Genomic DNA, 25,778 nt, shown 5'->3' on the forward strand with positions numbered 1-25,778 from the left:
CTACATTAGAGATTTGATTAGTTGGGCAGGATCTTCTCTTGGGAGTCAAAATAAGTACTGTAGAGGCGTGACAGTTGTGCTGTCAAGTTTAGGTAAATTACCTTCCCACACACCTGCTTACAAGCTTGCCAACATACACCTGGGGATCTCTACTCATGCAGCTCTTAATCCAATTATGTGGAGGGCAGCAAAGAGCCCAGTCTGCTGCTTGTTAAGGAGTGAAAAAGGAAGGCTAGGATAAAGCACACCTTTTTAAAACAATACCTGGGGAGGAACGAACCTGGGAAGGATTGGAAGTAGAATATTAAAACATTTGTAACTGTCTTTATTAAGTAATGAAGAGGTCGAGGGGACTGATGGTAAGAATTTATTCTCTCATACTTCCTAAGGACCCAGAAAACCTGACCTTGAACCTTGAAAGTCAATAAGAGCTTTGCCATTGATTTAAGTGGTGCAAAATCGAGCCCTCTAAGAAAAAAGAAGGCCCACCAAAAACCAACAAGTCTCTGTTCCCCTCATTTCTCCCTTCCCCATAACCTGTCACAACCTGAGCAGCCTTCACTCAGTCATGTAAGGGGGCAAGGCATGGGGTCATGCTGCCCTGTGTGGCCAAGTATGGGCGGCGACATTCCCCTCTGCAATGGGTGGATGCGTATTTTTGAGGTGGCACTCAAGGCTCACCTCGTAAAAATGGTTGCTAAATGTCTCTAGCAAATTACCTGGAGAAACAGAATTTCAGAGCAATCAGTAGCTCACTGCAAATAGACTGTAAAGCTTCATGACAAGTTAAGTGTGCTTCCATGGCAGCTCGGCAGCTTATGCTGCTGAATTACTGCATAGAAAGAGCCGCTCTTTCATTCTTGCACTGCTCAGGCATCACAAACACACAAATCCACCCCTTTTAAAATATATTTTAATGGCCTTACCTTTATTATATCAAATTCTTATTTAACTCTAAGTGCTCAAAGTGTTCCCTACCCCATAGACCATTGTTAGTGCCTTGTGTGAGGTGTGAAAGGAAAAGGTTCTGTTAATAATAATGTAAAGAAACTACAATCTCTGACACTTATACACATATTGTAGTTGTAAGTTGTTAATATAAGTGCAATAACTATTCGCATCAATGGTGGGAGATCTGGAGATTGGAAATGATGGAACTTTTCACTCCTATATTACCAGGTCAGACCTGTTTACGTTAGTTTTTATCTAAAAGGTATTGTGGCTCGTGCAAAATGAGTTCCTGATTGGTATGTTTCAGCATCATTCAAAAGGATCTAATTAACGTTGTTGATGGCATGAAGTCAAGGTTTGTATAGGCATAGATAATGTATTATCTTCCTGACTCTTGTGATTATCCTTTCAGAACAGGGATGAGGTACATAGGCATAGGATGTGTCATGGGGTCTATACAGCCCATGTTGGTGCAGCAGCCAAAGGGTTAATGAAGCATCTGCCTTCTCAGCCGGAGCTGATTGGCAGGCTCACAGTTGCTGTAAGGATAAAAGAGCTACAAGGCAGGAGGGTGGGGTGGTTGCCAGAGAGGCAGAGGGATTGCAGCTAGTGAGGAGCTGCCAGACAAATCCAAAGAGGGAGAAGTAGGGCAAGAGGCTGGTGAAGTCTACAAAGGAGGGAAGGTAGAAAGCAGCCCAAGGAGCAGTAAGGGACTGAGAAGGCCTGACTCTGACTGTTCAAAACAAGGGCCCTGAGCAGGAACCCTGGGGAGAGGGCAGGCCTGGGTTCCCTTACCTACTCTAGCCACAGGTTTTTGTGAAGAAGGTCCTAAACCCAGGAGACCTAGGCTGAGTAACCCCCTGCTAGAACCATGGAACTTGGGACTCCCCATCACCCTGAAGGGAACAGAGACTATTGAATATCCAGCCAAGAAGGGTCGGGTTATAACAAAGACTTGTGTAGAATTGTGTGTGGCAGCATGAGGAAGACTGAACCATATATATATAGATGTAAGCAGAGTCAGAATGAGCTCTACCCTGACATCTGGTGGTGAATTATGGCGAGTGTGGAAAAGAACTCCAGGGGCTGATCTTGTTTGCATAGGCACACCCACTCGCCTGGCATGAAACAACAGCAACTAAAGTGGTTACTTTGGCTGGTGTGGGATCCCCAGTTTTCTCTGTTATTGGGGCAGGAAGAATAAAGTTTTGTTACCCTGATTCTATGAATCAAGGCCAGTGGAACTGTTGTATGACAGAAGGACTGAGTGAGTCCTTCACCATTACCTAAGTAGAACTTGCTTGACAAGGGGCATGGGTTACAAAAGCCGGTGAATTGAGAGAGGTTGGGGGCAGGTATTTGTACCTGGTGGTGTGGGCTCCTTTTCAGAGCCTGAAACACCAATTGCACCGCCTCCTCTCTCCACTGTTGAATGTCAGAGCTAACTTTGATTCCATTAGAAGTCTAGTTACAGGCTGCTGAGCTGAGTTTGCTTCGGGCCAATAGTGCACCAGCACTGGGGCTCCCCTACTACTAGCTGAAATCACAAAAGAGCTAAAGTTATTAAGAGCTGAGATCACTGAGGCTGTGTTAACTAGTGGGGGAGCCTGAAGCTATATTGCTAGGCGGCTAGCGGAGCAGCTAGCAGAGTGGAGCCTAGTGGGGACGAGCGGAGCTGAGCGGCTCACAGGTTGGTGAGCGGAGCGGCTGGAGGAGCAGCTAGCAGAGCAGAGCAGTGCAGCGCAGCGCGGAGCCTTGTGGGAGCGACCCAAGGGACGGCTGAAGTGGAGTGGAGCGGAGCGGAGCCGAGCGGCTCACAGGTCGGTGAGCGGAGTGGAGCAGCTGCCAGAGCAGTTCGTGGGACGGCAGGAGTGGCTCACAGGACTGCGGGTGGAGTGGAGCGGCTCGTGGTGAAGGCTGCGGTGGAACCCCACGGAGAAGCAGCCGGTTGGCCTCGGATCACGTAAGGTGCCCCTTAACACCCTGCTCACACCCCCCCCCTTGAACTCTGGGGCTGCACTGACCAGGGACAGAGACTTTGGGGGGTTGTTGGACTTTTGGGACTTTGGTGATTCTTGGGTTGCTGGACCCAAGAGACTTTGGGGTTGTTGGACTTTTGGGACTTTGGTGATTCTTGGGTCGCTGGTTTCAAGAACCAATGGGAAAGGACACGGCCCAATCTGCTGGGGTGGGTCTTCGCTCATGGTTTGGTCTATGAACTCTAGTTGTGGTGTTTTCCCATTTTAATGCTATCTCATTTACCTCATGTTATTAAACATTTTCTGCTACACCGAGGCTCTGTGCTTGCGAGAGGGGAAGTATTGCCTCTTCGAGGTGCCCAGGGGTGTGTGTAAGATTTTCCCAGGTCACTGGGTGGGGGCTCGAGCTGGTTCTGTGTCACGCTGTTGGGAAGGGACCCCTATGTACTGAACCCGGCCCTTGCTGCTATCAACTGGCCTGGCAGAAGGGTTACATATATATATATATATATATAAAGGTTTAATGGCAATGCAATCTTTTTAGTTTTATTTCTCTTTATTTAGCCTACCTTTAAAAAATGCACTACTGTGTAACTTGACCCCAGTGTTCATCTAGGCTTTAACATTGCCTACCCTTTGTTGTGAAAGCCTTGTAATCAGAACTACCGCAATACCTAAGTCATAGTGGAATCCCCTAAGGACTTTGTAGCAGCTTTAAGGCTGACATTAATTATTCATAGTATTTGTTACAAAACACGCATGCAATGATGAATTCATGCATTCCCCCCTTCCTACTCAGAGCTGGGTGTACTTCAATAACAACCTTCTGTGGCTGTGAAAAGCCATGTTTAGCTCACATTAAAAATGAACTTTATATTCTTTAAAGGAGGCACAGAGAGAAGTTTAATGATATCCCTGTTTTCTAACGGTGTGTAGAAGGCCCTCAAGGAGGCAGGTAAGAAACAGTTCTGCACAATACACACTTTTTTGTTCTGAAAAAGAACTGGGGATGAAATCTATTACCTGGGCTTCAGTGCAACATTTATAATGAATACTGAAACACTATAATAAAGCCCTCTTGATAACTTGTGCAACCAACCTATACTATACAGTTGACACAGATTTTTCCCTTGCCTCTAAAACAGTGTGCACATCAACATACTTTCAGGAACATTGTCTCAATTCAATGCATTGTTTTTGCTGTGGTGCTGCCAGTACCGATAGGAGGAGTTCTCTGCCTGCCGACTGGAATGGCAAATATAAAAAACACCTTGCCTGCCACAACTATCTTCCACCCTAAATAAGACAGCTGAATGCAAGAGAGAATCTAGGTCAACACTCCAGGAGAAGGAAGATGAGAGGGTTCAGTGCAGATTGCTTGAAGAGTTGTTGTTTGTAGGAGGACAGACATTTGGTGGATGAAGATGAGGAGATTGCTGTGGATATTGGGGCAGCATGATAAAGCATAAAGTTGAGAGTGGGGCAGTGAGGTAGAATTAGGGAGATGACTGGTCGAGTCTAGAAGCCTACCAGGGAGTATCACACTGGAGAAAAAGGTATTTTGTGTACAAAATCCTCATGTAACTTGGTCGTACATGCTTTCTGAGATTAAACACATTTTAGGCATCCATTAATCAATTGTAAAAATTGCCCATTTATATGATTAATCTTTATTTCTAAGGATTAACTGATTAAATATTAAGATTCTCTTATACCATAAAGCTATTTTGATATTTTGTTACAGGCTTTTTAATTACTTGGGCTCCAATCCTAGCATCCTTGAAGTCTGGCACTTTTTGCTCTCACATTCCAACTTTTGAGTTGGTCCAAATTTCTGGACAACTTAAAAACTGGCAACATGTTGTCTTTGCTTTCTTCCCACTTTCCCTACCCCCAATCTCCCAGTAGCAGGCATGGCTAGAAAAAAAAAGGATTTTGGAGCTGGATAAACCTCCAAAGTGGAATCTCTCTAGGAAGTAATTACTCAATTGGAAATCATATTTCATCTTGAAAAGATTGCCTGTTAAACTCGTGTACTCCAGAGCAATTAGCTTTTTTTAATTGGCATTACAGGTACAATTTGGCAGTGGGGAGCACTTCTGAAACTATGGCAGAGTTCATACATGGATTTTAATTGATCAATATGTAGATTAGGATGCATTCTAGAATCTGTTAGTAGCCATGGGGACATAAAGCAGAGAGAGAGGACATGGTTACCATAGACACATTTTCTCAGACCCTTCTCTAGTCAGTGCATTGACAGTGCATTTTCTAAAAAGTTCTTAGGAAACTGTGGACAGTCTGAAGACTGCCAGATATCATTGCTAGCATAATTTAAACTAGTCTCAGAACCCTTAAACTGCTAATTACTAAAAATAGATTGTTCCACAAAGCTCCAGTCTAATATTTGTGTGTGCAAGAATAAGCTTAAGATCATTTTAAATTCTGTTACGCGTGGAGAAGTTTCATAACCAGGTTTGACAAAATAGGCTGATTTTGTCCCAACAGAGGATTGGTGGGGGAAAAGATTAAGTTCTAAAAAAGAGAAGGGAGCCACAGAAGTTCTATGAGAATGAAAGAACCTTCATTTTTAAAAATGTAGACTACTTTTAAACATCTGATGGCAAGGCCATGAGCCAGAATTCTAATTATTTTAAAGCTTGTTCTCCCCTTCGAGATGCCAACATTGCTGCAAGGTGGCAGAGAGCAAAAATTGCTTTGTCAAACTATTGCACAGTAAACCTAGAAACCTCTCCACATACCAGTTGAGTCATTGAAAGAGAACCTCTTTCTTGATGCCATTTAGTCCTACTGAGGATCCCATGGGCCTTTCAAAATGCTCTTGATTTCAAAGTTACAAGAAGTAGGGAAATCTCGAGGGGAAGATTCCATTGTGGTTAATGTACAGAGGAAAAACAAGCAGGCTATGCATTACAGTAACTGTAATTTACACAGCGTACTGTGACTTTAAAAACTTTGGTAACTAGAAGCTTGCAAGAATGTTATTGCTGTCAACTCAATGTGTAGGGAGTTAGCACATAACTCAGTTAACTCTAATGGGAGCAGTTCAGCTAATCTCTATGCATTGAAACTAGCTTTTTGACATGCTTAGTTGTTCTTATGGGTAGAGTGATCAGATAGCAAATGTGAAAAATTAGAACACCTATTTTCAGGGGGTGAGGGAGAGAAAGAGGGTATAGTTGCCTGTAGAAGACAAATCCCCTAATATCAAGACAGTCCCAATAATATCGGCATGTCTGTCTGGTCACACTATTTATGGCTGAGGGGATTATTGCAACTAAAAAGGTTGCCTTATAGTGAAAGATGGAGTCTCAAGAACAGTAGGCAGAGATTTAATCCAATATTTTTGTCTTAGAGAGTATTCTCATTAGAAATGTTGTTCTCAAGCCCATGTAATAGATTTCACCCTCACTACCTTTTCAGAAGAAATTCATCTGTTCTACAGAATTATTTCTTGGCTGCTTCCTTGAAGATCTTCAGCACATAAGCAGAAAGACAGGGGATCATTAAATATATCTCTTTGTGCTCTCTTTAAAGAATACCAATTTCATTTTTAACCTGAATTGAAAACAAGGTTTTCCACAGACACTGCTTTTTATCATCATTTAGGAAGAATACCCTGCTCTGAGCAGCAGTTGGTGATGGCATTACCACTGGGTCTCAGCAAGGACAGATTGTTTTTCTATTCCCAGATGAGATTTTATTGTGTTGGCAACACACGCTTGATGCTCATTTTGTATATTGTGTTTTGCCTAGTCGTACACGTTCCCATGTATTAAGTTGATGTGTTCATCTATAAAATGCTTCCTTTTCCATTAAGAGCAGAGGTGTCACCCAGATATAGGTTTCTCTAGAACCATCAGAGATGGGCAAACTATCGCCCGAGGCCACATCCGGCCCGCGGGACCCTCCTGCCCGGCCCCTGAGCTCCTGGCCCAGGAGGCTCACACCCAGCCCCTTCCCTGCTGTTCCCCCTCCCCCGCAGCCTCAGCTCACCCTGCCACTGGCGCAATGCTCTGGGCAGCCGGGCAGCACAGCTGCAGAGCCTCTGCCTGACCCGGTGCTCTGGGAGGTGCGGCAGGGGAGTTCAAGGTGGTGGTCAGGGGGTGGGGGTGTGGCTAGGGGACAGGGCGGTCAGAGGGCGGGGAACAGGGGTGGTTGAATGGGGGCAGGGGTCCTGGGGGTGCAGTCAGAAAGGAAGGAAGGGTTGTATGGGGTGGCGAGGGGCAGTCAGGGGCAGGAGATCTGGGGGCGGTCAGGGGACAGGGAGCAGGGGTTGGTGGATGGGGCAGGAGTCCCGGGGGGGACCGTCAGGGGACAGGGAATGGGGGGGTTGGATGGAGCAGGAGTCCTGGGGGGGCTGTCAGGGGGCAAGAAGCAGTGGGGGTCGGATAGGGGTCCGGGGCCGGGCCACATGTGGCTGTTTGGGGTGGGGGGCACAGCCTCAGATAACTGGCCCTCCATTCAATTTTGGAAACCTGATGTGTCCCTCAGTCCAGAAAGTTTGCCCATCCTTGCTCTAGTCCATGGCTTGTCAAATCATTTCATACAGTGAACCAAATCTTGATAGAGCATGTTAGTGGGGTAGCCCATTGGGCCATTGCATCCTACCTTCTCTCATGATTGCATAGCATCATTATACCATCTACAGCAACTGCCTATGTAAAGCAGTAATATTATAGAGGCAACTAATATAATTTTAGCTTCCTTTTTATGACTTACCAGCTGGAAATATGTGACTAGCCAGCTCTCCGCAGGTCATCAATAGCTCACAGGCCACTGTTTGGGAACTGCTGTTGTATCATATACACAACCACCACATTAGTCAAAAGTCTGTCATTTGTAGGGTGACCAGATAGCAAGGGTGAAAAATCGGGATGGGGGTGGGGGATAATTGGCACCTATAGAAGACAAAGCCCCAAATATTGGTATTGTCCCTATAAAATCGGGACATCTGGTCACCCTAGTTGTGATGGACATGCAATTCTGGCATCACCCACCATTTCATTTTGTCACCCATTCTGGTAATCATGTGCCAAAATAGAATTTCTGATTAGTGGAAAAAAGAAATCCAAGGTTTATGGCACTGAAAACTGACACACTAGCTGTAAAGCTTTTGAGAAACTTGGTAAATCCATCATGGCCTCGTGGGATGTCAAAATGTACATTCCCTTACATCAAGGTACTGCCCTTAAGCACTCTCTGGGTGACTGAAAGCTCACTGCAGACCAGTTTATGCACAAAGGAATCAAGGTGTTGGAAAGAATGTGTGATCTATGCTGTCACCCTGAGAATGCAAAAAAGCAAAAGCCATTGCTAACTAGCCTCACTATTGTGCAGCTTCTTCCCTCCTAGAACAAAAGCAAAGTTACACTTCACATGAGCTCAGTAACAGACTCTGCTCTGTTACACGGAACTGAGTTATGCAGGGAAGAGAGTGAGAGCAGAAAACAGTTTCTTTTGTTAGATAGTGGATGCAGCTAGATTGGCAATGTGTAGGGGATGACACAAGCAGTGTAGCTGAAAGAAATGCAGGAGGTTCAGAGGTTTGGGTATTTATCTGGTGCTTTTTCTCTGTCAAGAGCAGGCTCTTATGTGACTTCCATTACATTCCTGTTCTCAGTATGTCTGAAGTACTGTAAGAATAGTTTTTGTTTTGTTTTGTTTTGTGTGGTAATTCATTTACATTCTGTCCCATCTGACACCAGGATATTCCGAAATTCAGTTTAATTCCAAAGGTAAATGAATATTTCAGGTGATTTTTTTTTCTGAATTAGATTCTGCTTCTAGATGTGATTATCCTGCTCCAAATTCTATTCATATCTATTAGAAGAACCCTGAGAGTCATGAACTGAAAACATTTTCTTTATGATCTGCATCTTGTTTTTGTGGCAATACTAGTGAGTTTATGAGCACACACCTGGCTGCAAGCAAGCACAGTCTCTTTAAATACTCCTTTCAGTCAACTTTTTAACTGGTAGGAGGTGACTTGTCTTGTTTTAGTCATGCATGTGTATGCACTTTGGACAATCGGACCTGCTGAGCAACCTTCTGACCAGATTCCTCCTGCTATCTGCCTTTCAGGGATGACTTCCTAAAGCATGATGGTACAAACCAAAGGTTGGTGTGATCTTGGCAAGGAGAAATGAAAACTGAAGATTTTGAAGTTGTTTGTAGAAATCCTCTCAAAACAGTTTTGTCCTGGAAGGTGCGGTTAAATGGGGGTGGGATTTTGTCGTGGTTGTGGTGGTGCTAGTGAGGAGTGTGTGCATGGTTTGTTTTTTGTGTGTTTGGTTTGAAAGTGGCTTATACAACGACAGGGCTACATGAATAGTTAATAGTGAAGCCCTGGGCCCTGTCAAATGCTCCCCAAACTTAGAGATGAAATAGCAAATGTCAAGTAGAGGAGCAGACCTCAAATCTGTGAATTACAATGCGGTTTTAATCTATTTTGTTTCAGATATTAATTTAGAAGTGGTGTTCGAAGGTTTGTCTATTTTAATGGAAGGATATGGTGTCATGGGTGTTGAAAGAGTGCTCTCTATCTGTTAATACAGTAGTTATTTAATAGATAAGGTGCAGTATATGGAACTCAAGAATATGTAGTATGGTTCCTTAGATTTGTAGGACAAATTAAACTTGTTCCTGCATATGGTTCCTCTGTACAATCTGTTCTTTACACTGGAGGTAATAAACATAGGCTTTCAAGTTCAAGCTACCTAAACATAGGGTTATAAATGATTGCAATTTAAAATAAGTAAATCAGAACCATATGAATATATTTTAGAATCTCTAGAAAAAATCATCTGTGGAGTTACTCCACTGACATTACCAGGGACAAACTTGGCCTTCTTTGTTACCCATTTTTAATGCCTTAATTTTAATTTTGATCTTGTAGAGGCCTTACCTCTCTGTAGTTAAATGTGTAACTGTGCTGTGCTATCCTATATATTTTGTCAACTTGCTTTATTTGATATTGGGTGGGAGATAATCAATACTATTGGTTGCTCTCAGTATATGCCTGAAAAAAGAGGGATATTAAATGGATTTTTCTTTTTTATTTCAAACTAGTGCATGTGTATTTGACAGTGTTTATTATTGACAACAGGGTTATTTACAGAAGTTCAGTCAAAATGTAACAATCAGGATATTTAGTTAATAACACTTAATAGACGTATTAGAAAATAAATGGATGACAGCTCATGGCTGGCTATCAAGATGAAGGATTCAGAGGAGCAGGAGAGTTGCATAAATAACATGTAGCATCTGTATGAAATGTCTGTAGTGAAAGGAGGAATATGGGTGCTTACATACCATGGTGATGAATGAAATATAAAAATGAAGATAGATTTCCCCTCCATACAAGGCCACTGCCACAAGTCGCCCTAAGACAAATTGCAGGTCAACAGTTTGTTTCCACTAGTGTTTCAATGTTTCCAGGAGATCAAAGGAGAAGAGCAAGTACGTACTGAAGATGAGAGCATTGTCCCATAGGCACTGTTGGAAGAAGATCGAAAAAAGCATACGAGAATAGACTGAATGGAGCTCATAGGAGGATTAGGACATTAGCGGGTAGCAGTGAAGGCAGAGTGAATACCCCTCCACATTGTATCTCAAGTGTCTGTCTGATCCCAGAAGATTCAGGTGCTCAAGTACCTCAATTGCCCTTTCCCCAGAGATGAATGTTTCACCCAGGCAGGTTGTTAATAGGATATTTGTGTCATGTAAGAGTCATTTTTCAAGATTTTTAAAGACAATCCTTGAAACATAGAAGTATTCAGCCTTCCTGCCTCTGGATGTCCTGCCCTGCTCAATGGGTAAAGTTTTCAGTTTCAGTAACTGGCCTTTTCCCTCTGTATAGTAAAAGTTAATAAAATCTAGGGCCCAGCTGTGCATCTGCTGTTCCCATGGGTGAGTACTGTAAGTGGTTCCATTAAAGCCAACTGAACTAGTTGTGAGAATAACGGCTCACCACTGGGAGCAACAGGGACATAATCCTGCCCTTGATAAAAGGTAGTGAAGTGCCATAATGATCTTATGCCTATCTTCAGAGCTTTTCCTTGACATCCGAGCAGGGTCAGATTAACCAGTGTGCACTTGAACATGGACGTTGATTTTAGTAGAGCCCCTAACCAGGTTTGAGTTTAAGATTGCCACTTGACCAATCTTTAACTGGCCTGGCAGATTTTTTTCCCCTGTGTTCCTGGTTGCAATGTGCCAATCCCCCCCCCCCCCCCCCATTTGTAGCTTACTCATAAGTTACAAGTGAAAAACTGGCAACCGTTGCTGTACGCATGCCCGGGGGCAACAGTGGCTGCTTCAGCTACAATGTGCGCAGATTACATGGCTGCTGGGAATACTGCCAACTGTTCCTCGTGCCAGGCCCTCAACATGCTGATGTGGCATCTGATGCTCCTAATCCCATTTGTGCCAGAAAGCAGGACCTACCTGAGGCTTGCCAGCAGGAGCAGAGACCAGGGAGGGGGAAGCAGGAGCTCCTGTGAGGGGTTAGTGTGAGTGTGGGTGTAGGTGTAGGGGCTCTGGGGCAAAGGGGCTAGGCTGGTGACAGGGATGCCTGGGAGGAGAAGTGCGGTTTTTCTGCCTCTCTGGGGTGACAACCCTATTTGGTCCTCAATTAGGTTTGGCCCAGATCCCCCCATTCCCATCATGACTCATGACAATGGGGTGGACGGGCTAAATGTCAGTCAGTGGCATTGCAACCTGGCACATGGGGTAGCAGTGCTGCTGAGGTTCGGCGCCTTAGGCAGCTGGGCCTCTTCTTGGCACCCTCGTGGATGGCCAAGCCATGTAAGAGTAGGGGTTTCTGTGAGTGGTCCAGTTTCTCTGGTCCCTTAAGGAAGGTGGGAGGGGCAATTTTTCATACTGATCAGGGGCCAAAACTTCTTTAACCTGGTCCTGCAGCAGTGATAAACCATGTGCTAATCATCCACACAACTTGTGTCCCCTAGATATGAAGATCTTCCTACTTCCTCCTACGATAGTTTCCTAACGACATTCTCTCCTTATACCTGGGACAGTGCGGGAAAGAGCGCATTGTCTTACAGCCAGATTTTGCCATTAAGTCACTGAGCTGGAGGCAGCATGGAGTCAAGCAATCCAGGAGAAATGCTGCATGCTCTGCTGGTGGTACAGATACTTGTGCTGGCCTTTCCTCCCTTTGGGGATACTTAACGCCTCCAATGCTGGTAGCAGGAAGTAGTCCCTGCATGGGGGCCACAAGGTGGCTAAGGCTTCTTATTCCTTTTATCCTTGCAGGAACCCATGCTCACCCAACAACCAGATAGACTTGGGCCCATATATTGAATTGCACATATACTAGTGATGGGTTGCTCTTATGTCTTTCACAACTGCTGTATTTCCACCATTTATCTCCACGATAAAGCATTAGTAAAGTAAATAGCTTTTAAATTCCATTAATCTAGAAAGAGATCAGTGCTGGAGAGCTTCCCCTCCCTCCCCCTGGCCACAAAAGATCTACAATTCTGGGCTTGCAACATACCTTCTGGTTGTGATAAGAATTGGGTTGCATCAGTCTAATGCATTACTCTTTGTGATAGAGATGTAGTGCATTTCATTGGAATAAGTTTAATTTGAATAACACTGTTGGAATCATTAGTAGCTCTCTTATCCATACAAAGATAATTGATCTTTTTGAAGCTCTTTAAGTGCATTATGAAACTTTGATTGTGTTACATTCCATTGTGCTGCTTTCAGTGTTAACATAGCAAAGCATTAAGTGGTGCTGTATGTGACATTGACATGTAATAGTTTCATTTTTACAATCGCTTTCCTAGGCTCTGGTAGCCTAATATTTCAAAATGCAAATAAGAGAAGCTGTCCTGAAAAGACAACTATATTTATTGTACACATTTCTGCACAGTACCAGGAAAAACTGCCAGTAAGGTACCGAAACCGCTGCTGCTGTCCCTATTTCCACTGCCTTCTTGGGGTGGCCCACTGCCCACTCTGGTACTAGTTCCTGTGCATAGCAACACAGGAGCTAAGTGCCATGTTAGCCAGTACTCCTTCTGGTGGGCATCTCTGACCTGACTCTTGTACTCTGGCATTGAAGATGCAGAGTGCCTTTCAATTTTACTGGGGATTATTTAGGGGAAAAAAGCCTCAGCCATCCTCTGGCCCTGAAGAGGAAGATGGCCTTCGAGGAGTGAGAAAGCAAAGAATCTCCCCCCTTGAAGGAATGGCAGAGGTGCAGCGAGGACTGCCAAGTTCCATTTCCCGCTTGTGCGTTACTGTGCGGCAGCCTCCTGGCTAGAGCTGGGCAAATCACTGATTTTTTTTTTTTTTTTGGTACAGTGGAAATTAAAAACAAATCAAAACAATGTTTTTATATATCTTGACTTTAGTAAAGCTTTTGATACTGTCTTGCATGACCTTCTCATAAACAAACTAGGGAAATGCAACCTAGATGGAGCTAGTATAAGGTGGGTGCAAAACTGGTTGGAAAACCATTCCCAGAGAGTAGTTATCAGTGTTTCAGTCATGCTGGAAGGGCATAATGAGTGGGGTCCACGGGGATCAGTTCTGGATCCGGTTCTATTCAATATCTTCTTCAATGATTTAGATGATGGTATAGAGAGTGCACTTGTAAAGTTTGTGGACGACACCAAGCTGGGAGGGGATGCAAGTGCTTTGGAGAATAGGATTAAAATTCAAAATGATCTGGACAAACTGGAGAAATGGTCTGAAGTAAATAGAATGAAATTCAACATGGACAAATGCAAAGTACTCCACTTATGAAGGAATAATCTGTTGCACACATACAAAATGGGAAATGACTTTCTAGGAAAGAATATTGCAGAAAGGGATCTGGGGGTCATAGTGGACCATAAGCTAAAAATTAGTCAATAGTGTAACATTGTTGCAAAAAAAGCAAACATAATTCTGGGATGTATTAGCAGGAGTGTTGTAACCAAGACACGAGAAATAATTCTTCCGCTCTACTCCGCACTGATTAGACCTAAACTGGAGTACTGTGTCCAGTTCTGGGTGCCACATTTCAGGAAAGATGTGGACAAATTGGAGAAAGTCCAGAGAAGAGCAACAAAAATGATTAAAGATCTAGAAAACATGACCTCTGAGGGAAGATTGAAAAAAGTGGATTTATTTAGTCAGGAAAAGAGAAGACTGAGAATGGATATGATAACAGTTTTCAAGTACATGAAAGGTTGTTACAAGGAGGAGAGAGAAAAATTGTTCTTAACTTTTGAGTATAGGACAAGAAGAAATGGGCTTAAATTGCAGCAAGGGCACTTTAGGTTGGACATAAGGAAAAACTTCTAGTCAGGGTTGTTAAGCACTGGAATAAATTGCCTAGGGAGGTTGTGGAATCTCCATCATTGGAGATTTTTAAGAGCAGGTTAGATAAACACCTGTCAGGAATGGTCTAGATAATACTTACTCCTGCCATGAGTGCAGGGGACTGGACTAGATGACTTCTCGAGGTCCCTTTCAGTACTATGATTCTATGTTCAGCTCAAATTTTTTGGTGAATTGAAAAAATCCATTGCAGGGATTCACACCTGGGTGTCTCATGACCTAATCACTGGGCTAAAAGTTATAAGAGTAGGCAGCAGCAACATGAGCAACACCTCCCCCTCCTCTTCTGGTCACTTTTGTGAATGGCTGAAACCATTCGTGTCAAATTTGTGAATAGTTTTGGGTCAGTCGAAACTGCCTTTTATGTCAAATAAACTATTTATCTGAAAATTCCACCCAGTTCTATCTAAGATGGAAGCTGTCTTGTGGGCAGTGAAGGAGCAGAGAATTCTAGCTCCCTCCCCTAGGAAAGAAGAGCCAAGGAGTGGGTTAGGCTCTGTTTCCTTCTGGCACTGTTTGGTTGAGGTGCAGCCTCCCAGCCCTGAAGACTTTCTTTAAATGTTTGATTTCTTTGAACACAGAACAAGAGGGTTCCATCCTTTTCTAACTCAAATCTGTCATACAAAATCCCACATCTTTAAAACCTCTTCTTAAATATGGCATTGTGCATTGCCAGGACAAACTGTGGATAGCAAAGAGAAAAGTTCTCTGAACTTTTCAGAAAGGGAAATCTGTAATAGGCAATTGCCAATCTTAAACCATTATTAATATCCTCAAGTTTGCCATTGGTTTTGAATACCTCCTTAATGGCTCAACTTTTAGGCCCCTATTTGCTGGATGCTTGTGCTGGTCTTTGGCTAGTAACACATTACAGGTTAAACAGCATGCATGCACAAGCATGCCCCTCCCCTAAGTATCTATTAACTTGTTTTAATTTTGTGAGGTAAAATGACTTATCCAGACCCTAAAATGAGCAGCTGAAAATGATGTTGGACATTGAAAATGCATGCTCTGTAACCCAGAATGGATGGTGAAAGTGGGTCTCTTCCATGCCCCAATGACTGGGATAATGGATTATTCCCAAATCCCATGATTGTCATTGCCAGACAGTATAAAGGACTGTAGCTAAACTCACTGGAATCATCTTGAGAAAAGGGGTTAAATCCCATCCCAGCCTTCCTCTGTTGGGACAAAGTACTTTCTCCTTTACAGAGATGTGTGAAGATGGAGTTGTGAGATCCAATGATTAGCATAACAAGGTGAAGATATGAAAGTGTTCTCCTCCACTAAAATGAATCCTTTATTTTATTTTATTTTTTAAAAAAAGTTAGACCTCTTGGAAAACATGTGACTTTTTAATGCATCTACTCTGGTGCATTATTTTAGAAATACATAACAATAGTCTTCCTGGCAAAGGTATTCTTTACCCAGAAGGTTTTATACAAGTGTGATCAAATATTGGAAGAAAGACAGACATCATAGTAAATGTCAGTTAAGGAAGAAGAATCAAAGCATGAGGGAAGAAGCCAAGGCAAAGTTGGATCTATTATTTCACAAAGCAACATCATTGGAGGTATTTATTAAATACTTTGAAGCTCAGCTGTGCCTAAGACAAGGTGGCACATGGGAAATCCTGGCTCCACTGAAGTCAATGGGAGTTTTGCCATTGAATTTAATGGGGTCAGGATTCCACCCCCTGAATCATAATCAATATCACTTTTAGGTGTGATGGTAACTGTCAAGATTATCTAATTAACCTGTGTTTGAAAATACTGGGCCATTTTCTGCCTTGTCACATTGGTGTAAATCCTAACTCTTTTCATTAATGAAGCTACTATGGAGTTAGATCTGTGTAGCAGAGGGAACAATTTAATCCACTGGATTTTGGGTCTGTCAATGTCTACAGATGCCAGAAGTGGACATCTGTTTTAGCATGAGGGAATAGTAGCATAGAGTTTGGCCTTTTTAGAAACTATTTTATATTTAATGAGGGTTTTAAGCAAATACTAAATACAGAAATGTGCATGCTATAGATTCATAGATTCATAGATTCTAGGACTGGAAGGGACCTCGAGAGGTCATCGAGTCCAGTCCCCTGCCCGCATGGCAGGACAAAATACTGCCTAGACCATCCCTGATAGACATTTATCTAACCTACTTTCATTGTAAATGTAATTCTCTATCAGAAATGTTTTTTTATATACCAATATAGCATAAATATGCAAATTAAAGAGAAAATAGTTCCCAGGATTATAAAATATTCTTTTTATTTCAGGTATACATATAATATTAATTCTGCCCTCAGATGTCACCATGCAGCTTTTCAGTGGCTATTGTGCATATTTATACAGGGACAGAATTTGGCTCTGTAATTTGACAACAGATTGTACTAAAAACCTATGCCATGGATTGTATTGTAAACTGCTCAGTAAGGTATCATATTTACAATAGCTTTCTTTAGTGGTGTGGACTCTGTGGCCACCAAAAGTAACTTGAAATCAGACAATCTTGTTAAAGCTTATTTTGGGTTAGATTGTATACCCAGCTTTACCTATACAGGCCAGTGTGCAGTATCATGCTGTTGGGTTTTGTTATAAACAGAGAAGATGGTAGTTATGGGGTGAGGTTTTGTTAAATGTTTATCAGTAGGAAAACAGAAGTGCCAATTGCTTTTAATTGCACAGTAATTTTATTATTCAAAAGATGGAATTTACAGGGAGCAGCTGCATTTATAACATAACCAGCTCTTTTAATGTGCTTCTGATTTTTCCTGTATTATGTTTTTTAACAGTGATAAGCTGCCTGTTCCATTCAATTTCTCAGATACAGTAAGAATAGAATATAGGGAGATCTGAGTATGTTTGTTGAAAGAGGCATTTGTGTATTTGGTGGCTCTTATCTGCATTTAGAAACCCAATTTTTTACATTAAATCAAGTTTAATTCTTTGCACTTTCTCAGTAAAAAAGAATTTTAAGGCGTAGCATGTGTTTTTAGTAGGATTTTCACCTGTTGTTTGTAATGTCTCACCTCCTCCCCTCCCCCCCACAATTTTGCTATTCTGTATGCATGGGACTGCAGCCCTGCAATGAAGACACTTTCTGAATTAATTAGCTATTTTCTATAAACTATGCAAATAAGTGATAGCGAGGACAAAATGGTAAGCAATAAGGACTCATAGATTCATAGACTCCACAGCCAGAAGAGACCATTGCGATCATCTAGTCTGACCTTCTGTATAACACAGGCCAGATAACACAAGGCACTGAAATTTACCAAGGGCCTAATCCCATGAGGTGCTTATAGAGATTACCGATGCACCACACCATAGTTGGGATGAACGCCAGACTGTTTTTATTTTCTGTTTATGCACTCTTTCCTCCATGTTCTCTTCTCCTAGTGGCCACTCTAAATATTCACAGCAAACACTACATGCCTTTTTCTGAAAAGATAAGGGTGATGAAATCTTTATCCAAACTTTATATTAAACAGCAACATATAATAAGGGTGAAATATCAACTCAAAACTAGAATAAACAGCTCTATGAAGGACAGGGTAGACTGGGGTTCTCAACCTTTTTTGCTGCCCTCCCTTTGGAAATATTTCAGGCTGTGATGACCCTTCACCTCCCAAAAAATTATAGCAAATTACTCTACATACTTATAGGAGCATACTCATGGTATTGTCACTCTTACTTCTGCACTACTGCTGAAATAGTAGCGGCAGGACTGCCTTCAGAGCGGGGCGGCCACACTGCAGCTGCTGCTATACTGCCATTCCCCCTTGAATTCCCCCCCAACCCAGCAATATTTTTTGTGACTTCACAACCACCGCAAAGTTTGAGAAATGCTGGGGTAGACTGCCTGAACACTCAGCCTTGTGTCAGGGATTTAGTCTTCTCTTTTATCATTTGGCTACTAGTCCTCTGACTTTGTTGAATTCTCAAGATCTCATGCAATCCTCCAAGAATGCAGGAGGACCAAATTGCAACAGAAGTGCAGGGAGTTGTTTACTGGGAAATGCCATGTAGACAGGGAACACCCTCTGCATGGAGCTTCCAGTGTGCTCAAGCTTTCTTCACAGCAGGTTATAGGTCTTCCCAGGGTGGGAAGGGGCTAAGCCTCAGTGGCTTGCTTGAAGTGACATCAGTGAAGCTAAGTTACTTTCATGCACCAGACCCAAGGCTTTAGTGTGTATTTATTCTGAAGTAAAGTGTTCAGGCTAAACTGAGAAATGTTGCAAGTTCCTTCTTTTCAGTGGGGCATTGATGCATGCTGTATGCTAGCTTGGAAATGATAGTGATTAGACTTTGCTCAGTTTAAGAACACTACAACGGTGATTTATTTGAATGATTTCCCTGGTATATTTGAGAAAGGTAAGGGTTATGTGCTGGATTCCTGAGCCAGCTTGTCTACATGACAGTTTAGCATAAAATATGGTTCCAAAGAGAAATGTCTGCTTTTGTTAATTCATGCCAGACAGTTATAATATGTTGTTGTCATTAAGTTACTCTTTTAATTTGAATCATCTAATGAAACAAATATTTTTCCTTTGGAGAAAAAGTAAACAATTCGATGTTAATTGCTTCTATTTATTTATCAGTGGTGGCATATACCTAGTGTAAAAGCAGCTTAACACTTCCAGTATAGTACAGTACATACATAACTAACTTTCTTTGCTAGTTATGTTATTTGACGGTTAAATGGTAATTGGTATAAAGGAGAAAAGGAGCACTTGTGGGCAAGAGACTACTCAGGGGATTGAGAATCTAAAAGAGAACAATGATGTCAAATTTTTTCTTGAGTTGGGCTTTTTCTTTTCATAGGTGAAGTGCTTGTGAGTGACAGAGATAATAGGAAGGGAAGTAGCGGGGGATTCAGATCAAACTCCCGATGCTTAATAGGCAAACTGCAAATCTCTGAACTGTCTAATTCCTTTACAAGTATCAGAGGGGTAGCCGTGTTAGTCTGAATCTGTAAAAAGCAACAGAGGGTCCTGTGGCACCTTTAAGACTAACAGAAGTATTGGGAGCATAAGCATTCGTGGGTAAGAACCTCACTTCTTCAGATGCAAGTAATGGAAATCTCCAGAGGCAGGTATAAATCAGTATGGAGATAACGAGGTTAGTTCAATCAGGGAGGGTGAGGTGCTCTGCTAGCAGTTGAGGTGTGAACACCAAGGGAGGAGAAACTGCTTCTGTAGTTGGATAGCCATTCACAGTCTTTGTTTAATCCTGATCTGATGGTGTCAAATTTGCAAATGAACTGGAGCTCAGCAGTTTCTCTTTGGAGTCTGGTCCTGAAGTTTTTTTGCTGTAAGATGGCTACCTTTACATCTGCTATTGTGTGGCCAGGGAGGTTGAAGTGTTCTCCTACAGATTTTGTATATTGCCATTCCTGATATCTGACTTGTGTCCATTTATCCTCTTGCATAGTGACTGTCCACTTTGGCCAATGTACATAGCAGAGGGGCATTGCTGGCATATGATGGCATATATAACATTGGTGGACGTGCAGGTGAATGAGCCGGTGATGTTGTAGCTGATCTGGTTAGGTCCTGTGATGGTGTTGCTGGTGTAGATATGTGGGCAGAGTTGGCATCGAGGTTTGTTGCATGGGTTGGTTCCTGAGTTAGAGTTGTTATGGTGCGGTGCGTGGTTGCTGGTGAGAATATGCTTAAGGTTGGCAGGTTGTCTGTGGGCGAGGACTGGCCTGCCTCCCAAGGTCTGTGAAAGTGAGGGATCATTGTCCAGGATGGGTTGTAGAGCACTGATGATGCGTTGGAGAGGTTTAAGCTGAAGACTGTAGGTGATGGCCAGTGGAGTTCTGTCGGTTTCTTTTTTGGGCCTGTCTTGTAGCAGGAGACTTCTGGGTACACGTCTGGCTCTGTTGATTTGTTTCTTTATTTCCTTGTGTGGGTATCGTAGTTTTGAGAATGCTTGGTGAAGATCTTGTAGGTGTTGGTCTCTGTCTGAGGGGTTGGAGCAGATGCGATTGTACCTCAGTGCTTGGCTGTAGACGATGGATCGTGTGGTGTGTCCAGGGTGGAAGCTGGAGGCATGAAGGTAGGCATAGTGGTCGGTGGGTTTTCGGTATAGGGTGGTGTTAATGTGGCCATCGCTTATTTGTATGGTGGTGTCTAGGAAGTGGACCTCCCGTGTAGGTTGGTCCAGGCTGAGGTTGATGGTGGGGTGGAAGCTGTTGAAATCGTGGTGGAATTCTTCCAGGGTCTCCTTCCCATGGGTCCAGATGATGAAGATGTCATCAATGTAGCATAGGTAGAGAAGGGGCATGAGTGGACGAGAGCTGAGGATGCGTTGTTCCAGGTCAGCCATAAAAATGTTGGCATATTGTGGGGCCATGCGGGTGCCCATAGCGGTGCCACTGGTCTGGAGGTATATATTGTCACCAAATTTGAAATAATTGTGCGTGAGGATAAAGTCACAGAGCTCAGCAATAAGTTGTGCTGTGTCATCATCAGGGATACTGTTCCTGACAGCTTGTATTCCATCTGTGTGTGAGATGTTTGTGTAGAGAGCCTCTACATCCATGGTGGCTAGGATGGTGTTTTCTGGGAGGTCACCAATGCATTGTAGTTTTCTCAGGAAATCTGTGGTGTCACGGAGATAGTTGGGAGTGCTGGTGGCGTAAGGTCTGAGTAGGGAGTCCACATATCCAGACAGTCCTTCAGTGAGAGTGCCAATGCTCAGATGGTGCAGAGTTTAGTTTACAAGGATATTAATTAATAGAGGTGGACTAATAGACAGGAAACGGACCCATTTAAAAAAAAATAGGCTGAAAATTTGTGTTTCAGTGAACACGACTGACTTGATTCCAGTCATGGTGTCAGGGACAATCAGAAGAACTAGGCAGAAAAGGAAGGAAGGTGCTTTTACAACAGGACAGTATGTGGTGAAAAGTTTGCTTGGATTGTTACTTGATTATCTTGGATTTTGCTGCTGCAGGTCATATAAGGGGCACATGCTCCCGCAAACGGCTATTTCAAATAGCCAAGTTATTGGCCTCTGAATAATATCTAAATATGGATGGATAGCTATCTTCCCAATAGGTTAATATCAGCAGTGCATCTTTGGGCAATTACTTAATTGCCCGTGATGACAGATAAGGGATAGCTCAGTGGTTTGAGCATTGGCCTGCTAAACCCAGGGTGGTGAGTTCAGTCCTTGAGGGGGCCACTTAGGGATCTGGGGCAAAATCAGTAGTTGGTCCTGCTAGTGAAGGCAGGGGGCTGGACTCGATGACCTTTCAGGGTCCCTTCCAGTTCTAGGAGATAGGTATATCTCCATAAGGTGCATAGTGCTATTTTGCAAGAGGCAATGGCCCATGTATCTGGGTGGTTTATTCACTAGTTTGTGTGTGGGGGGGTGATTTTGCAGGCACTCCAAAGAACTCTGAGGTCAGGCACGATATTGTGTCACTCTAGTTGTATAATATTAGCAATCATTTTGCTGATTTAAGAGGAGCAACTAATCTATCAAGTGAAGGTCGCTTCAGATGTGGTGCTACTGTTATAGAACAGGTACTTAACTGTCCATGGTGCCCTGCAGAATATAATACTAATTCTTATATAAACTATACATGGATATTGCATTTGAAATTGATTTTTTCTGTTTTAGCTAAGCAGTTTTTTAGATCAAATTATCAAATACTTGTGGCTGACATGCATGCACAAAAACTGCAAACATCATGTGCTCTTGCAAAACCCAAAGCAAAAAAACAAAAACACAAGCACCTGTGCACTCAATTTTTTTGCAAATATTGTCATCCTCCAACTTTTCAAGTTTCATCTAGTATAACTGGTATTTCTCCTTGTCCAAATTGCGTTGTACATGCTCAAGCAAAACTTCCAGTGACTTAATCTGATGCAGAAAAGAGGACTGATTTAGGATTTTGGTGCCCACCTATATGCAATCATTTCAATATACATATTTCTGTTTCAGATGAGTAAAATCTTTGACTAAGGAGTAAGCAAACACAGTAAGAAATGTCTGTGTTCTGAAATTCTTTAAGAAAACTTCAGTACTCAAAACTTCCCCGGTCTAATAACACCCACCACTATTAAGCTAATGTGCACACACTCACACACACCCTCCTCCCCAGTTGGCTTCTGAGGGCAAGTCTACACTACAAAATTAAGGTGAACTAAGTTATGTTGATGTACAGGCCATCACTGTAATTGAGTCAGTTTTATATGCCCAAAGTAAGCTCCTTGCATCAGCAGTGCACATCCTCAGCAGAAGCACTTGTACCAATTTGACTGCCAGTGCAGGGCATTATGGGACAGTTTCTGAAAGGCTGCAACAGTCGATGTAAGCAATGCAGCATCTACACTGACACTGTGTTGACCTAACTACATTTATTTAACTCCACCTCTGTGAGAGGCATAGTGCTTAAATCCAGCATAGTGGGTGAGTTGCATCAATGGGAGCATCATTTTAGTGTAGATGCTTACAGAATTACATCAACATAAGCTGTCTTAAGTTGATCTAACTCTGTAGTGTAGACCAGGCCTGAGTAGAGAGTCATTCAAAGTCAATGGTCATGCCAGTAGAAAACTCATTGTTCCAGTAGGGGAGAGCCATTCGATGTTGATGGCCCTTGATGGCTCTGTCTCAACTTCTCAGATATTTTTCCACTAAGTGTCAAACCTCTGCTACAGAATGAATGCTGTAATCAACAAAGGAAGTTACAGTATAACATAAGGGTCACGCTCCAAAATAGTTCCAAAACAAATCACAGCCTCTGAACCAAAATGGGATTCACCAAAAAACATGGAGGCTACAAGTTAACAGACACATCCCCAATATATCACACATGGCTCATTTTTTTAAACTCTTTATTATAAAATTGCATTTATCTTAAATATTGACACTTACCTATCCCCCCAAAAAACAGGATCTGAGAATCCATGCCCCCTAAACTGAGGTATTATTTCCATAACATACCATGTTCAGGTCTTTCAGTCATTCATACTTCATAATTTTTGTGAACACTGGGTAGACTCATAAAATATTAGAAAACCTTTCCTAATTAATTATTTTTAAAAATATTGTTCAAATACCTTCAAAGGTTTGACTAAAAGTACATTCAGAGTTAAAGCTAAAACTGTACTCTTCCTCTCAAGGTAATTGTGTAATACAAACACTTGCTTTTTTTTTTTTAAACTAGACCACAGTTCAATAATATTATAGTTGAAAGTATTTTATCATCACCAACCCACTTCATTTCACAGCCCCTTGTTAAGTGAGTCCATTTGGTGTTTTAAACACTCATCTGGTTGACAATTTTCTAGTTTCCTAGTCACATAAGTAAATACCTAGCAGATGTGCAAGTGTACCTTAAGGTAAATATATTATGTATACAGAGCCAGCAACATAACCCTCCCCATCCAATTTTTCACTTGCTCATGTAGCTTGTTATTGCATGCTCACAATTTCAAAGCCTTATAGCTCTGTTCTTTCAGCTAAGATTGTTTTATTTCAAATCTTTACATGGCTTCTGTGTGCTTTTTAACAATCATCTTTTGGCTGTTGAACCCCTTATGAATATAAATACTGAACTCTAAAAATATACGCTAGCAATTAAAGAATCACAGGTGTACCTTGCAGGCAGTTCTCTTTAAGTCCTTTTACCAGTATGCCTGAAAGCTTTTTTGTACTTCAGCCAAATTTGGAACAGCTAAATCACCCCACTACAGGTAAGAAATGAACAAGAAATATTTGCAGTAGATCAGCACAGTTTTATTTAGAGTGAGTGTCTAGGTAACTGCATAGCTACAACTTCCACAGCCTCAACTTCCTACCATGCAAGTGGTGTGAAAAAAGAGGACAGAGACAAAATTGTATTATTAAACACAATGCTATGTTATGTTAGCAGACACACAATAGAATCCAGTGCCCCAAAGGTACTTAGATATAAATCGCTATTGTCTTTCCCAATGGCTTCTCCTTAATAATTAGTAGGGTGGTGTATTTATTTCTGTATCGTTTGTTCTAAAACACTGACTTGCATGTCTCCAACAGATGATGACATCTTGTGTCCTTGGTGCAGCATTTCCTTCCTGGGTGCTGTTTTGTCTATCAATGACTAAAAGCAGAAGAGCCTGTATTAACTAAGGCTTCAGACTGCTCCTCCATTCAGCATGCCCCGCTAAAGGAAATTAGTAGCCGGGCCTTGCTTTTTTCATCCTCTTTTGTGATAGGAGCCTATTCAGCACTACTCCTGAGTATTTTCTGTAGACTAAAGAGGCATCCAAGCTAATTGCTGGTCCTGCTTGTGGTGAATTTCCAGTGCAGATATGCCATAGGGTAGGGGTCGGCAACCTCTGGCACGCGGCTCGCCAGGGTAAGCACCCTGGCAGGCCGGGCCAGTTTGTTTACCAGCCGCGTAGGCGGGTTGGGCCGATCGCGGCTCCCACTGGCCACAGTTCACCGTTCTAGGCCAATGGGGGCTGTGGGAAGAGGCACGGGCCGAGGGATGTGCTGGCCGCAGCTTCCCGCCACCCCCATTGGCCTGGAGCAGTGAACTGCGGCCAGTGGGAGCTGCGATCGGCCCAACCTGCCGATGCAGCAGGTAAACAAACTGGCCCAGCCCGCCAGGGTGCTTACACTGGCAAGTCGCGTGCCAGAGGTTGCCGACCACTGCCATGGGGAATGGACATGGTGATCAAATAAAATGGATTTATAAAGGACTTAAAGGAGGCATTCTTTAAAGGAGCAGAGAATGGTGTTTTGGGGCTCCCACGACAGGTAAGTTAGGGAATCAACCCACCCTTCTTTATAGCTCCCACCCCTTAACTGTCATATGGGGGCAGGGTCCCAGGAACGAGTTGGCTGGGCCCTGAATGGGAAAGTGGGAGGGTTGATGGCAGTCTCTGGGTATATATTGAAATAATTATGAAATTACCTGCACTGTACAATGTTATCTGCTGGGTACTCCTAGAAATTTAAGAATAAAGTTGCGGCCTAATTAAACCACATCCAGTGCTTACTGTCCTTCTTCCAACATTGCCAGATAACATCTCAGTGTTTAGTGTCCCTCAAGTATATGTTTCAATATGGATAATTTTCCGGTAGGCTATAGGAACAGTAGTTGGTTTGGGAATTGTTTGTTCTTTTTCACTTTGATATTTTATTTGCAGTTGTATTGTGGTGTTGTTTTTGAGGTTTATGAATGATTCATTTATAAACAGACAACACACAACTGTGAAGTTGGAAGATTCATGCACAAGAAAAAAACATATTGCCCTGAAGCCTATTAATAAACTCAACATAAATAGTTTTGAATGTGATGGAGAAGCAAACGTAGAAATACATTCATCCCCATGTATACATCCACTTGTATTACATAAGCTAAAAACTGTACTATCTAGATTAAGACATTATTTCTATAATAAGTGTTTTTATATATAAAATATGAATGTATACTCTTCTCACTGTTTTAGATTCTTCT

Source organism: Chrysemys picta, chromosome 9 (genome assembly GCF_011386835.1).
Source record: "Chrysemys picta bellii isolate R12L10 chromosome 9, ASM1138683v2, whole genome shotgun sequence".
NCBI classification, from domain to species: domain Eukaryota; kingdom Metazoa; phylum Chordata; order Testudines; family Emydidae; genus Chrysemys; species Chrysemys picta.